This window comes from Coregonus lavaretus (assembly GCF_964263955.1).
Source record: "Coregonus lavaretus genome assembly, chromosome: 25".
Lineage (NCBI taxonomy): Eukaryota > Metazoa > Chordata > Actinopteri > Salmoniformes > Salmonidae > Coregonus > Coregonus lavaretus.
The window spans coordinates 38,058,430-38,075,676 of record NC_140012.1 but is presented as its reverse complement, the minus strand read 5'-3'; positions in this window follow the sequence as shown (position 1 = coordinate 38,075,676).

Genomic DNA, 17,247 nt, shown 5'->3' with positions numbered 1-17,247 from the left:
TCCTGGATGGCAGGGAGCTCGGCCCAAGTGATGTACTGGGCTGTACGCACTATCCTCTGTAGCGCCTTGCGGTCGGATGCCAAGCAGTTGCCATACCAAGTGGTGATGCAGCCTGTCAAGATGCTCTCAATGGTGCAGCTGTAGAACCTTTTGAGGATCTGAGGGGCTATGACAAATCTTTTCAGAGTCCTGAGGGGGAAGAGGCGTTGTCGTGCCTTCTTCACGACTGTGTTGGTGTGTGTGGACCATGCTAATTCCTTAGTGATGTGGCTCTCCACCCGCTCCAATACAGCCCCATCTATGTGAATGGGGGCGTGCTCGACCCTCCGTTTCCTGTAGTCCATGATCAGCTCCTTTGTCTTGCTGACGTTAAGGGAGGGGTTGTTGTCATGGCACCACCCAGCCAGGTCACTGACGACCTATCTATAGGTGGTCTCATCATCGTCGGTGATCAGCAAACTTAATGAGGGTGTTGGAGTCGTGCGCGGCCACGCAGTCGTGGGTGAACAGGGAGTACAGGAGGGGACTAAGCACGCACCCCTGAGTGGCCGCCGTGTTGATGGTCAGCGTGGGTGATGTATTGTTGCATACCCTCACCACCTGGGGGCGACCCATCAGGAAGTCCAAGTTCCAGTTGCAGAGAGAGATGTTCAGTTCCAGGGTCCTAAGCTTATTGATGAGCACTATGGCGTTGAACGCTGCGCTGTAGTCAATGAACAGCATTCTCACATAGTTGTTCCTCTTCTCCAGGTTGTAGAAGGCAGTGTGGAGTGCGCATCATCTGTGAATCTGTTGGGGCAGTATGCGAATTGGAGTGGGTTCAGGGATGATGTGAGCCATGACAATCTTTTAGAATACTTTAATGGCTACAGATGTGAGTGCTATTGGGCGATAGTCTTTTAGACAGATTACCTTGGATCAATTAGGGTTAAGCGGCTTGCTCAAAGGCACATCAACAGATTTTTTACTTAGTCGGCTTGGGATTCGAACCAACGATCTTCCGGATACTGGCCCAACGCTCTTAACTCCTAGGTTACAGTTACAGTTACTGGGAACTCTGGGGACTTTCTGGCAACTCCATTACTATGCAAGTTACTACCCACCAAATCAGAAAGTAATCCCCAAAGCATGAAGTGTTCCTAATTTAATACAAACTCACGTCAAAGACACAATGTCTTTCAAACATTATTAAATTATGCTGACAGTGACACAGCACTAAAGCCTGAAATTAAATTGTGCAACAGGTGAGAACAAGATTTCATAAAAACAGAAAGTAATTAGTGCCTATGGCTTTTTGGGTGCAGATGCCTCAACCAGGAGGTTTTGGGAGGAGATAAGGAAGACATGATTTGGAAAACCAAGGTCTCAGTATCACACAAACCATCAGTAGCTATGGAAACTTTATAACTTTGATTTGGCAATGGCCTCTAATGAGACTTCAAAGCACAATTTTGTCCCTCATTAATTACTAGACTCTGTTAGATTTTGAGTATCAGATGCATCAAGTTGGCTAGGTGTGTAGAGAGAGTGATTTTTACATTGAAGTAATTTTGCAGACGCTCTTATCCAGAGTGACTTACAGTTAGTGAGTGCATACATTTTCATACTGGCCCCCCGTGGGAATCGAATCCACAACCCTGTCATTGCAAACTCCATGCTCTACCAACTGAGCTACACGGGATATGGATGTTAGTCCCATACTGTCCATAAAAGTGGACTGAAGAAAGTAGATTAGTCATTCCGAGTTTTAGTAGGTATTTTTGTTGTATGTTTCACTTGATTGGATGGCAAGCAGTTGGACACATGGTAGTAGGTTGGTAGTAGGTTAAAAACATGAAGGTCAAGCAGACTCATTAAACCAAATATTCATAATTCTTAATTAAAAGGGTAATCATGTTCAGGAGTAGCTTAAAAGGGGCAATCAGCAGTTTAAACAATAACAAAGCATTTTCCCTACTCCTGTTTCGGTAAAATACTGAGGGATTGGGCTGGAGAAATGGAACCACTCTCAAATTCATAGACAGAGCTATGGATGCAAGAACTGACCATCCAAAATGATAGTTTTAACCATGTTTTGAGGCTATATAGAGTTTGTTTAGATTGACCTTCTTTACACACATTGGAGTAAAACAAGCTTATATTTTGGGGTACGACTGTTGAACTAAGCTCATGAAGCATTTATAATTGTATTAATTTATCCAGAAATTGACTACATATAAAACATTACAGATTGCCCCTTTAATCTAGCTCTACTAGCACAAAGAGTATGAGCAAATGTTGTAGGTAATAAATATAGCCAAAACATGTTACTGTATGAACATTACTCAGGTTTGATATCATGTTTTCATAATAAACCCATAGACTTTATGAAAGGATTGTATTTTGATATAATCAAAAATTGTTCAAGAAGTAATATTTAAAAAAATATATATACATATATACTGTATATTTCTGTTGGAAATCATGTTATAAAATGTTGTAAACTTTGACCTTACACAATGAACCAAGCTATTTCATTACAGGGATGTCTGTCACGACTTCCTCCGAAGCTGCCTCCTCTCCTTATTCGGGCAGGCTTCGGCGTTCGTCGTCACCAGCCTTCTAGCCACTGCCGCTCCTCATCTCATCATTCCATTTGTTTTGTCTAGTTTATTACACACACCTGGTTTCAATTCCCCTCATCAGTACCTGTATAAGTGTTCCCTCTGCCCCCTTGTCTTTGTGTGTGATTGTTTATTGTAGAGGTTATATGAGCTTGGTGGAGCTCCTTGGACTTTGTATCGACATATATACGGAATAAATCTTTATTCTGTGATTTACCCTCCTGCGCCACAGAATCACACACCCGCCATGGAGTCAGCAGGAGAAGAGCCCATGCCTGGAGTCGTGGCACGGGTCCACGAGCATTCCAGGATGCTAGCCAGCTTGGGAGAAGCGATGGATCCCGACCCGTCGGGACCAGCTGAGCGACCGGATCCGGCCACCCACACTCCATCACCCCGAGGGATTCATCTATCCCGACCGAGGGAGTTTGACGGGACGACTGCCCGCTGCCAGGGATTCCTCCTGCAGCTGGACCTCTACTTCGTGAACATCAGCCCGGCTCCATCGGAGCGGGAGAAGGTGTCCGCCCTCGTCTCCTGCCTCTCGGGGAAAGCACTGGAGTGGGCCAACGCGGACTGGAGAGAAGGAGGAACCGCGTTGGACAACTACGGGGAGTTCGCTCGGCTCTTCCGGGCTGTCTTCGACCACCCGCCCGAAGGACGAGAGGCGGGCGAGCGTCTGGTCCAACTGAGGCAGGTGACGAGGACCACGCAGGACTTCGCCCTGGCGTTTCGGACTTTAGCGGCTGGGTCCGGTTGGAACAAGCTGGCCCTGATCAACGGTGCAGCCTGCGAGAGGACGTCCGAAGGGAGCTAGCCTGCACCCCCCCCCCCCCCCCCCCCAAACTCGGAGTCCGTTCCGATGGAGCTGGGTGGGACAGCAATCCGGGAGAACGGAGGAGGACAGCTTCAGTGTCACTCATGTGGCAGAAGAGGACATTATACTGCACGCTGTCATAAGGGTTCTTCCAGGTCTGGAGGCGGAAGGCAGGGCATTCTCGCATCACGCCAGGTAGCGCAAACCCACACTCGGTCAGAGCCCTCTACTGCACACTGCACCATACACGTCACCTTCCCTGACTACCCCGTAGTTTCCCAGTGTAAGGAGCTGGTCGATTCAGGCGCAGCTGGGTACTTTATGGACAGGTCGTTAGCTCTAAGTCTAGGTATTCCATTTGTTCCCCTATCCACTCCACTCCCCATCAAAGCACTTGACAGTCGACCATTAGGGTCAGGGTTCGTTAGGGAAGTTACAGCACCAGTCATGATGGTTACCCAAAGGACCCATAGAGAGCATGTCAAATTTTTTAGTATTTTGTCCCCCGATTTCCCTGTTGTGTTGGGTCTTCCCTGGTTAGCACTACACAACCCCACCTTTTCATGGCCGCAGAGGGTTCTCACAGGGTGGTTGCGAGAGTGTCAGGGTAGGTGCCTAGCTGTTTCCTTTGGTGAAACCACAGTGGAAAGTCCAGACACTTCCTCCACCGTGCGAATCCCCACCGAATACCTAGATTTGGCGCACACGTTTTCCAAAACGCAGGCGACCAAATTACCACCTCATCGGGGTGGGGGGGGGGGGGGGATTGCGCAATAAACCTACGAGTAGACGCTGTGCCTCCCAGGAGTCATGTATATCCCCTGTCGCAGGCTGAAACGGAGGCGAAGGAGACATACGTCTCCGAGTCCCTGCGCCAGGGGTTCATACATCCCTCCACTTCGCCCACCTCCTCAAATTTCTTTTTTGTGAAGAAGAAAGATGGAGGTCTGCGCCCGTGCATTGATTACCGAGCATTGAACAAGGGGACAGTACGTTATAGTTATCCTCTGCCCCTCATCCCATCTGTGATTGAGTCAATGCATGGGGCGCGCTTTTTCACAAAATTAGATCTCCGGAGTGTGTACAACCTGGTGCGTATCTGAGAGGGAGATGAGTGGAAGACAGCATTCAGCACAACCACGGGGCATTATGAATACCTGGTGATGCCGTACGGTTTGATGAATGCTCCATCCGTCTTCCAGTCCTTTGTGAACGAGGTGTTTCGGGACATGCTTGGTCACGGTGTAGTGGTCTACATCGATTCTGGTGTATTCCGCTACGCGCGCTGAGCATGTGTCCCTGGTTCGCAAAGTGCTGGGCCGACTGTTGGAAAATGACCTTAATGCCAAGGCAGAGAAGTGTTTGTTTTTATATATATGGAATAAACCTTTATTCTGTGATTTACTCTCCTGCGCCTGACTCTGTCCAAATCACACGCCACAATGTCAGAAGGTTCCTGTTCTTTTGGATAGCATGGGAAACATCTCTTAACAATTTCCAAGCAAGTTTCAGTAATGGCTACTTTTGGAGTACTCTCTGAATCACATTTCCTCAATAGAGTGTCGGCCAAAACCTATTTAAAATCTTAGTGCGTAACTAACATTTTAACACACATTTCCAAACTGACAATAATCAATGTGAATGAACACGTGTGTACCATAACCTCATTGTTTTATTCATTATTGATTCCTTTAGAGTACACAGTCAAAATAAACAGAATCCATGCATCTTAATGGACTGCAACCTTGAACTTAACCGCACTGGTCATGCTGTTGAAGTGCACCTCATGCATTTTAGATGCAAGTCTTCTACATAATAACCTTTAAAATGTACCTTGGGACCTATAAACAGGTTTTTGAGAGGACACAACATCTGTGCTAGAACATCAACCCTCTTCAGATTATATGGCAATACACAGTCATCTATTTCAACAAAAAAACACTCAATCAAAAATAGTGAGAACTTGCTGACTTTATTATTTTGCCTTAAGTCACTTATTAGAACCACCAAAAAAATTCTAAGAAATTCTAATAAAATGGTTCTAAGAAATAAATATTGACTATTTTCATATAGAGATGATTTGAACATAATGTTCCACAGCATAATAAGAGAAAGCAATTGAACCTGGTTTATTGTAGTATTTACCACTGTTGAGAGGTTATATTTACCACTGTTGAGAGGTTCTATTTACCACTGTTGAGAGGTTCTATTTACCACTGTTGAGAGGTTCTATTTACCACTAGAGAGGTTCTATTTACCACTGTTGAGAGGTTCTATTTACCACTGTTGAGAGGTTCTATTTACCACTGTTGAGAGGTTCTATTTACCACTGTTGAGAGGTTCTATTTACCACTAGAGAGGTTCTATTTACCACTGTTGAGAGGTTCTATTTACCACTAGAGAGGTTCTATTTACCACTGTTGAGAGGTTCTATTTACCACTGTTGAGAGGTTCTATTTACCACTGTTGAGAGGTTCTATTTACCACTGTTGAGAGGTTCTATTTACCACTAGAGAGGTTCTATTTACCACTGTTGAGAGGTTCTATTTACCACTGTTGAGAGGTTCTGTTTACCACTGTTGAGAGGTTCTGTTTACCACTGTTGAGAGGTTCTGTTTACCACTGTTGAGAGGTTCTATTTACCACTGTTGAGAGGTTCTATTTACCACTGTTGAGAGGTTCTATTTACCACTGTTGAGAGGTTCTATTTACCACTGTTGAGAGGTTCTATTTACCACTAGAGAGGTTCTATTTACCACTAGAGAGGTTCTATTTACCACTGTTGAGAGGTTCTGTTTACCACTGTTGAGAGGTTCTGTTTACCACTGTTGAGAGGTTCTATTTACCACTGTTGAGAGGTTCTATTTACCACTGTTGAGAGGTTCTATTTACCACTAGAGAGGTTCTATTTACCACTGTTGAGAGGTTCTATTTACCACTGTTGAGAGGTTCTATTTACCACTTTTAGTACCAGGAATGACATTGACGTTTAAGGTTTAGTTTCTGATGAGATGTCAAATTAGGTCTTTCAACCTCCAATGCGGGGGAGCTAGAGGGGTGCAAAATAAATAAGTGAACAAACATAAAAAGTATTTATTTAATTCCTTAAACCATGGTACCCATACCCCCGAGGGTCCTTATTGCTATTATAAACTGGTTACCAACGTAATTAGAGCAGTAACAATAAGTGTTTTGTCATACCCATGGTATATGGTCTGATATACCACGGCTGTCAGCCAATCAGCATTCAGGGCTCGAACCACCCAGTTTATAATAATAATACATCTCTCATTTATAATATTTAAAGTACTTTAGAATAAAAATGTCCTTGCCTCTTTTGCATGGTCCAGATTCTCAGACACTTTTTAACCATTTCAAATGCACCTTTAGCCAATTGTAGCTCACCACTATCTGTAACGAAACTTGAAATCAGGTTTGTAGTGTTGTGAATTATAAGCTCGCTGGAGCTTGAATTGAAAACCCCTGCTGGTTCTGCAGGTGGCGCACTACTGGGTTAGGCCTTCATCTGCACCGGACGCTCAGACACCCCTCCGGCAGCTCTCTCCTGGTACCTGCTCAGAGACTAACAGAAACCAATCCAACAACTGAAGAAAGGTTACTAAAAATAGTTTGTGACTTTGCCACTGAGCTTAAATTGGAGGGTGGGATATGAAATCTGAGTTGTAGCAATACACACGGCTGAAGAAGTCATATCATAAAACGGAGACTCAAAAAAATACAATACTGCAATCTTATTGTGTAATAGTTCTGTCAACATTGTTTAACCTGCATGTGTATGGTTGTTGGTTATGGTTGTTCTGACCGTCAGCTATGCTGTATTTTTTCAATCCGTTATCGTAATCATTCTTGGGATAATGAAATTATAGGAACTAGCCCAAAGTAAATTCATAACTTGATTGGTCCATCCTACAAACTTGAAGGGAAATAGGTATTTTATGTGTAGAATTGCCAGGCAAATAATGGATGTACTGGTCACCTCAATTACATTCTGCCAACTTTTTATAAACACGGCCATGCAGTGCATCAATCACCACAGGGTGTAGGGGCTATTCATTACTTTGTCCATGGGCATGAACCTTGAGGAATATTTTCAATCAAAACGGGTCTTACATTATGATCAAATGAGATAGGGATGATTGATCAAAGTGAAGTTGGTAATGCACAATACGTCTATTTATCACATACAGAGGTGACAGGAATGTGAGACATAACAAGTAATACAGTAATAATGGCTTTTGCATTACGTTTCGATCAAGTAAATTTGACAAATTCTACATTTCCCCTCAAACACCTCAGGGATGCTTTGCAAGCACCTGTTGACTTAAAATCCTGAAAGGCAAATTGGTATTTATCTGAAACATAATGGATTTAAACCATGTTTCTGCAAGTAAATCGCCACCACTCAATCAAAATCCCACTTGGACATGGTCTGAAATTTAAGAGGTACAAAATAAACATGGAAGCAGTTGCTGACACCCTGAATCGGTTCAGACTCTTTGTAGATCACATTCTGTTTGTAGATCAGAAACAAACTGTGTTGAATGGGATTGAGGAACTCTTCAATATCTGTGTTTCCTTAACCTCAATAGACTGCACTCAAAAGGGATATTCTGTTTTTAAAGGGATAAAAGCAATACGAGTGCTTTTTGAATTCACTCACAAAAATATTGAGAATTCACTCACAAATAGATTGAGAACTCTCACGTAAGTGGATTGCATCAAACAGAGGGGCTGTGAGGCTACATCAAAGATATGGTTCCGTGTAGGAGCAATAGAAATGCCCTGATGTATCAAGATGTATCGTTGCTATGTTTGCGTTACAGTTAGATGCAATTTCAGGCACAACATATATTTTCTTTTTTTGTAAGAATATATATATATTTTTTTTTTTACAATACAAACATACACATACAAGCGACAATATCGCACAACATTTTCAAGGACAAAACCTTATGTGGAATGGTCAGTTGGTCAACTGAGTTGAATGCTTGGTTCTGAAAAGGGACTTCATAATAATACATATATAATACATCTCTCATTTATAATATTTAGAGTACTTTAGAATAAAGTGGATAACAATGTCGGAGCATTCAACCTCTACTTAATAGCATATTCAAGCAGTGGACAAAAATCCAAACCTTTTCAATTTCATATTCAGGGGTTCGCAGTTAAGGTGTGAGGTTAGAACAAATTTAATGCAGAACTATGCTGCAGTCAGTCAACCATTAATATCTATAATCACTGTGTCTTTCAATTCACATTCCTAACTGACTAGGGACATCTTTCTCAGTTTCGCCACCAAATGACTTCCCATGACACTAAGTCAGAATATATAATGATATGAGCTTCACTCAAAACATAAAAAAATAAACCCTTTGAAACTCAACTGAGAGATATGACAAATACATATATTTTGTTTGTTTTTACAAACAACAGATAGAAAATATATTAGACCAGCGTGGTACACACCTTACTGTGCATCAGAAGCCAAATAGACCTATCAGTGTAAAATGAATAACAGTTTGGGGGAATAACACGTGGTGTGTTCATTGCAGGTAAAGGTTTTCACCTTCTCAATTCCATCCAACCCTGTGTTGCGAAAAAGGAATAACGTGCCCTTGGCTTTAAAAATGTGCAGAATGTATTTGCTTCAGGCTTTACCCCATGAAGGTGCCCGATGTTATGTCTGACACACAATATGCATTCAAATTGAATTTTATCCATGGATGCAATGTTTAATTTACTGCACTACCTCAATGAAGAGAGGACCTTTGACCTTCACCAGAGAATGCAGGGTTGGTCCAATCAAGAAGTTGTAATAAACAAATAGTGCAGGGATGCTCAAAGTAGGAATTTTTGTGAAAATGTCAGACTTAACCAGGTCTCTTGGTTAACTTTTAATATGCTCAAATTACCCCTCCAGGGTGTAATTTATGTTTGGGCATTTCATGTGGATGTGCAGTATGTAACCCCTGTCGGTGAACTAAGCAATTTATATTGTTTATTACAAGGAGTAGACTTTATACTGGCCACAGACTAGACTAGATTAGGGGCAGATGAGGCGAGGAGACGAATGACGGACTTGGTCATTGAAGGCAGTCAGTTAACAGTGAGTGGGTGAAGCTGCCTGTATGGAAGAGCTACCCGGGGGTGTGGGAAAAGAGGCTGGCGCAGAAATACATCTTAATTAGAAATCTGTATCAAAGGAAGGATAAATAGATCGCCCTGTAAAATTGTTCCTCTCTGTCCATTTAGACCTTGATAAAGAAAAGAAACAAGTGATTCTCATTGAAAGTAACAAGTGACTCTCATTGAAAGTAACAAGTGATTCTCATTGAAAGGCCAGCAGGATGTTGACTTTCATAGGTTGTTTTGAAGTGTTACAAATATGATCACAGTACTTTATGTGTGCATATTTAATATGCATTTTAGTTTAATCATGGGTAATTTCTACCAGCATGTCACATGTGCAACCAAAGGAAAAATAAACTCTAGATCACCTTTACTCCACACACAGAGACGCACACAAAGCTCTCCCTCGCCCTCCATTTGGCAAATCAGACCATAATTCTATCCTCCTGATTCCTGCTTACAAGCAAAAACTAAAGCAGGAAGTACCAGTGACTCGCTCAATACAGAAATGGTCAGATGACGCGGATGCTACGCTACAGGACTGTTTTGCTAGCACAGACTGGAATATGTTCCGGGATTCATCCAATGGCATTGAGCAGTATACCACCTCAGTCATCGGCTTCATCAATATGTGCATCGACGACGTCGTCCCCACAGTGACCGTGTGTACATATCCCAACCAGAAGCCATGGATTACAGTCAACATCCGCATCGAGCTAAAGGCTAGAGCTGCCACTTTCAAGGAGCGGGACACTAATCCGGACGCTTATAAGAAATCCCACTAAGCCCTCAGACGAACCATCAAACAGGCAAAGCATCAATACAGGATTAAGATTGAATCCTACCACACTGGCTCTGACGCTCGTCAGATGTGGCAGGGCTTGAAAACTATTACGGTCTACAAAGGGAATCCCAGCCGTGAGCTGCCCAGTGACGCGAGCCTACCAGATGAGCTAAATGCCTTTTATGCTTGCTTCGAGGCAAGCAACACTGAAGCACGCATGAGAGCACCAGCTGTTCCGGACGACTGTGTGATAACGCTCTCGGTAGCCGATGTGAGCAAGACCTTTAAACAGGTCAACATTCACAAACCCGCGGGGCCAGACGGATTACCAGGACGTGTACTCAAAGCATGCGGACCAACTGGCAAGTGTCTTCACTGAAATTTTCAAACTCTCCCTGACCGAGTCTGTAATGCCTACATGTTTCAAGCAGACAACCAATCACACTCCACACTGCCCTTTCCCACCTGGACAAAAGGAACACCTATGTGACAATGCTGTTCATTGACTACAGCTCAGCGTTCAACACCATAGTGCCCACAAACTCATCACTAAGCTAACAACCCTGGGACTAAACACCTCCCTCTGCAACTGGATCCTGGACTTCCTGACGGGCTGCCCCCAGGTGGTAAGGGTAGGTCAAAACACCTCTGCCACGCTGATCCTCAACACTAGGGCCCCTCAGGGGTGCGTGCTTAGTCCCCTCCTGTACTACCTGTTCACCTACGACTGCATGGCCAAACACGACTCCAACACCATCATTAAGTTTGCTGACAACACAACAGTGGTAGGCCTGATCACCAACAACGATGAGACCGCCTATAGGGAGGAGGTCAGAGACCTGGCAGTGTGGTGCCAGCACAACAACCTCTCCCTCAATGTGAGCAAGAAAAATGAGCTGATCATGGACTACAGTTTCAAGTTCCTTGGTGTCCATATCACCAACAAACTATCATGGTCCAAATACACCAAGACAGTCGTGAAGAGGGCACGATAACACCTTTTCGTCTCTGGAGACTGAAAAGATTTGGCATGGGTCCCCAGATCCTCAAAGTTCTACAGCTGCACCATCGAGAGCATCCTGACTGGTTGCATCACCGCCTGGTATGGCAACTGCTTGGCATCTGACCATTAGGCGCTACAGAGGATAGTGCGTACGGCCCAGTACATCACTGGGGCCAAGCTTCCTGCCATCCAGGACCTATATACTAGGAGGTGTCAGAGGAAAGGCCCAAAAATGGTCAAAGACTACAGTCACCCAAGTCATAGACTGTTCTCTCTGCTACCGCACGGCAAGCAGTACCGGAGTGCCAAGTCTAGGACCAAAAGGCTCCTTAACAGCTTCTACCCCCAAGCCATAAGACTGCTGAACAATTAATAAAATGGCCACCCAGACTATTTACATTGAACCCACCCCCCCTCCCTCCATTTGGTTTTACACTGCTGCTACCCACTGTCTATTATCTAGTAACTTTACCCCTACCTACATATACAAATTACCTCAACTAACCTGTACCCCCGCACATTAACTCAGTACTGGTACCCCCTGTATATAGCCTCGTTATTGTTATTTTATTGTGTTACTTTTTATTTATTTTTACTTTAGTTTATTTGGTAAATATTTTCTTAACTCTTTCTTGAACTGCATTGTTGGTTAAGGGCTTGTAAGTAAGCATTTCATGGTAAGGTCTACATCTGTTGTATTCGGCGCATGTGACAAATAAAGTTTGATTTGATTTTGAAACAAGTGATTTTCAGTGAAAGAAACAAATGATTGTCATTGAAAGAAACAAGTGATTCTCATTGAAAGTAACAAGTGACTCTCATTGAAAGTAACAAGTGATTCTCATTGAAAGGCCAGCAGGATGTTTACATTCATAGGTTGTTTTGAAGTGTTACAAATATGATCCCAGTACTTTATGTGTGCATATTTAATATGCATTTTAGTTTAATCATGGGTATGGCTGTCATTGCTGAGAATAACCATGTTTTGTTTTCCGAGAGTATCTTAGAGATCAACATCTTCAGTGTCTCTACTTTAAAACCATTGATGGTTAATTGTGTAGTAAGTGGGATGATCTTCTGGGAATATGTACAGTCTAGACCAATTCTATTCAGGAATAGTTGTAAGGGATGGCATGAAAAATTAAAATTAGAATGTATGGCAGTTATTGTAGGTAGCACTGTGTAAATATGCACTACAGAGAAATACCAATGCTGATTCAATTGACTGTCTCAATAACAACATCTGTGTATCTCTGCACAGTATTTTTCTCAATTCAAACTTCACCTTTGCCTCATTATACTCAATATGATTAACATTAACACAGCTAACAGCTCAATATGATTAACATTAACACAGTTAGCAGTTCAATACAATTAACATTAACAAAGTTAGCAGCTCAATATGATTAACATTAACACAGCTAGCAGCTCAATATGATTAACATTAACACAGCTAACAGCTCAATACGATTAACATTAACACAGCTAACAGCTCAATATGATTAACATTAACACAGCTAACAGCTCAATATGATTAACATTACACAGTTATCAGCTCAATATGATTAACATTACACAGTTATCAGCTCAATATGATTAACATTACACAGTTAGCAGCTCAATATGATTAACATTACACAGTTAGCAGCTCAATATGATTAACATTAACACAGCTAACAGCTCAATATGATTAACATTACACAGTTAGCAGCTCAATATGATTAACATTAACACAGCTACCAGCTCAATATGATTAACATTAACACAGCTAGCAGCTCAATATGATTAACATTACACAGTTAGCAGGTCAATATGCCAACAGATGTACCTCACACTGGGGTCACTCTGCCATGGTTATGCATGATAATGCATTCACACCTATCTCAATTGTAATTCACACTGCCCTCTCCCACCTGGAAAAGAGGGAAATAACTATGTGAGAATGCTGTTCATAGACTACAGCTCAGCGTTCAACACCATAGTCCCCTCCAAGCTCATCACCAAGCTAGGGACCCTGGGACTGAACCCCTCCCTCTGCAACTGGATCCTGGACTTCTTGACGGGCCGGCTCCGGGTGGTGAGGGTAGGAAACAACACCACCTCCACCATGCTGATCCTCAACTTGGGGGCCCCTCAGGGGTGTGTGCTTAGTCCCCTCCTGTACTCCCTGTTCACCAACGACTGCGTGGCCACGCATGACTCCAACACCATGATCAAGTTTGCTGATGACACGACGGTGGTAGGCCTGATCACCGACGGCGATGGGTCAGCCTACAGTGAGGAAGTCAGAGACTTAGCAGTGTGGTGCCAGGACAACAACCTCTCCTTCAATGTCAGTAAGACCAAGGAGCTGATTGTGGACCATAGGAGAAAGAGGGGAGAGCACATCGACGGGGCTGTTGTGAAGCGGGTCGAGAGCTTCACATCCACATCACGAAGGACTTGACATGGTCCACATACACCCACACAGTTGAATCGAAAGAATCTTGACTGGCTGCATCACCGCTTGGTATGGCAAATGCATCACCCTTGACCGCAAAGCGCTACAGAGGGTGGTGCGGACAGCCCAGTACATCACTGGGGCCGAGCTCCCTGCCATCCAGGACCTCTATATCAGGTGGAAGACCTGAAAAATTGCCAAAGACTCCAGCCACCCAAGCCATAGACTGTTCACTCTGTTACCGTCCAGCAAATGGTACCGGAGCATTGGCTCTTGGACCAACAGGCTCTGAGACAGCTTATACCAGGTGACCCAAACAGGGCAGCACGGCTGGCTCTTAAATGTATATGGAGAGCTAACATGAATAATATGCATGTCAATCTCTCATGGCTCAAAGTAGAGAACAGATTGACTTCATCACTACTTGTATTTGGGATTTTTTTTTTGTGAGAGTATTGTCTTGTATTTGTATTTGACATGTTGAATGCACCGAGCTGTCTGTTTAGACTACTAGCACACCCATGCATACCCCACAAGACATGCCACCAGATGTCTCTTCACAGTCCCCAAGTCCAGAACTGACTATGTTAGGCACACAGTACTACATAGAGCCATGACTACATGGAACTCTATTCCACATCAAGTAACTGATGCAAGCAGGAAAATCAGATTTAAAAAATATATACAAATGCACCTTATGGAACAGCGGGGACAGACACATGCACACACACACACATGATAACATATGCACTATACACATACACATATACATTTGTGTTGTAGATATGTGGTAGTAGAGTAGTGGCCTGAGAGCACACACTTAATGTGTTGTGAAATCTGTTGTGAAATGTAGTGAAATGTTTTTTAAATTGTATATAATTGCCTTAAGTTTGCAGGACCCCAGGAAGAGTAGCTGCTACCTTGGCAGGAACTAATGGGGATCCATAATAAATACAAATAAGAATACTGCTAAATAGCCAGACCGCTAAATAGTCAATTAATGGTACCTAAACTATCTGAACTGATTCTATCTTGCACTGACCCTACACACACTCACTAGACTATATATACACCACATACACACTCACTCACACACACTATATTGACACTCCCACAAAAACCTACATACATTCACATACGCGCACACACACACATACCGGCACAACACAAACACACATAGATACACATTACACACACACACTTTTACACTCATCATTTGCTGCTGCTACTCTGTTCTTTATTTAACTCTTATTATTATCTATCCTGATGCCTAGTTCCTAGTTATTATTTAACTCTGTGTCGTTGGGAAGGGCTCGTAAGCAAGCATTTCACGGTAAAGTCTACACCAGTTGTATTTGGCGCATGTGACAAATACATTTTATTTTAATTTGACACCCCACATCCTCCAACAGCTAGCTAGGATTTCAGGTCCTCATTCTGAGGCAAAGACAGCGCTAAGCTATTTTCATTCTGTTCAGTGATCCACAGTGCAATCACACAGAATTTGCAATTAACACTGAAAGTCTTTTGTAAATATGAGATCCGTGCCATCACAAGCTTCCAAATTTAAAATACATCAAGGATCAACATGACATCATAACTCATCTAATTCTTGGCACTTGATTGTTTTACTTCCCACTGTAATTCCGTAGCATTATAATTTCCTTTGTGATGCAGATGCTGCTTTGCTTTCCTGTTTATAAAGTGGATAAAAATAAACTTGGTTTTGAATACATGATGTTGAGATATTGTCTTGACTTGAGTCCTTTTAAGCAAAAAAAAAACTAAAAATGTTTTGCTCTAAATAAAAACTGTCAGCTGCAATGCGGTACGGCCTCAGATTCTGACACTGATAATGAATAAATAAAACATGGCTGACATCCTGTGATTCGAGCCAGAGCTATCAAATAGGATTTGCTTTAATTGAGGGTGCAATCATTTTCCTTCCATTTATCTGAATATGGCTGAAGAAGTTTGAATTTGAATAAGATATCACATTTGATCAGAATTCGAGAGCCTTAATTTTACAACGCCCGTAACCCTTTCCTGCAGTCAATGATCAAAAGCGCCACCTTTGGCCTCATGGTGGAATGTTATTAATATTTGTTATAATTTCATAATTAGTATAAAAAATAAAAAATCCAGTGTTTCTATGTCAAACAGTTTTGTTATATTTCAGTCTTCTGTGATATATATAAAGTGTAATATTGGGATTCAAACTCAAAATTGAGTACATTTCAACTCTATATCTGACATGGTACAGGTGTCTTCTTTGTTTAAGCCCATAACCATGTGTATGAGGTGTATACTTTGTTTAAGCCCATAACCATGTGTATGAGGTGTATACTTTGTTTAAGCCCATAACCATGTGTATGAGGTGTATACTTTGTTTAAGCCCATAACCATGTGTATGAGGTGTAGACTTTTATTTAAGACTGTCAAGAAACACTCTGTGTGATTTATCCCACTGTAGTAAAAGGTAAAGCGACCATCCTGCAGCCATATACCTGCAGCTAATGAGTAATGTACACTACAATTTACCCTTGTATTCCAAATATATAAGTTGTGGGGTTTTCACAAAAGAGTTGTGCTCTATTTCCAAAATAAAGCATATATTCCCATCCTTATATTGACATGAAAATTCCAGTAATAAGATCCAATAATTTATAACTAACTATTGGCAAAGTTAATATTTCCAATTGACACCGCTAAAGCTGAGGACTATTTCCAATTTGCTTCATTACTCCTGCTGGGGTCATGCTAACAAAATGAGGTTAAAGGTTAAAGGTCATGCTCTGAGCTGATGATGAGAGCGTTATTCAGTTGCAGGTATCACTTTAAACAGAGTCTAACGAGGCCTCCAAGTAAAATTAAGAGAAGATTTAGAATCTACCTCCTTATGGAGTCATGCCTTGCCAACTCATATTAAATTAACATCTGTTCGCCAGTCTAATGGACTGGTTAATTGCCTATTGCAATGTACTGAATTTGAGATGCCGTTTCATTAATCAATCAAACATTGCAAATCATTGGATTGTCAAGATGATGTTGTCTCCTGAATAAAATGTGTGCAAGTAGACATCTTTGACAGCTGCTGATGAAAATGTAATGGCAAAATGTTCCCTCATATTATTTTAGTAGTAGACACCAGGATGTGTGTGAAAATGTACAAACGTTACAAAGCAATGCTTCAATGCCCCTGTATATAGCCTCCCTACTGTTATTTTATTTTACTGCTGCTCTTTAATGATTAGTTATTTTTATTTTTTACTTATCTATTTTTTACTGAACATTTTTCTTAAAACTGCATTGTTGGTTAAGGGCTTGTAAGTAAGCATTTCACTCTAAGGTCTACACCTGTTGTATTCGGCGCATGTGGCAAATAAAATTTGATTTGATTTGAAATGCTTGGTCTAAGCAAAAAGGGAAATGTAGACCTAACATACA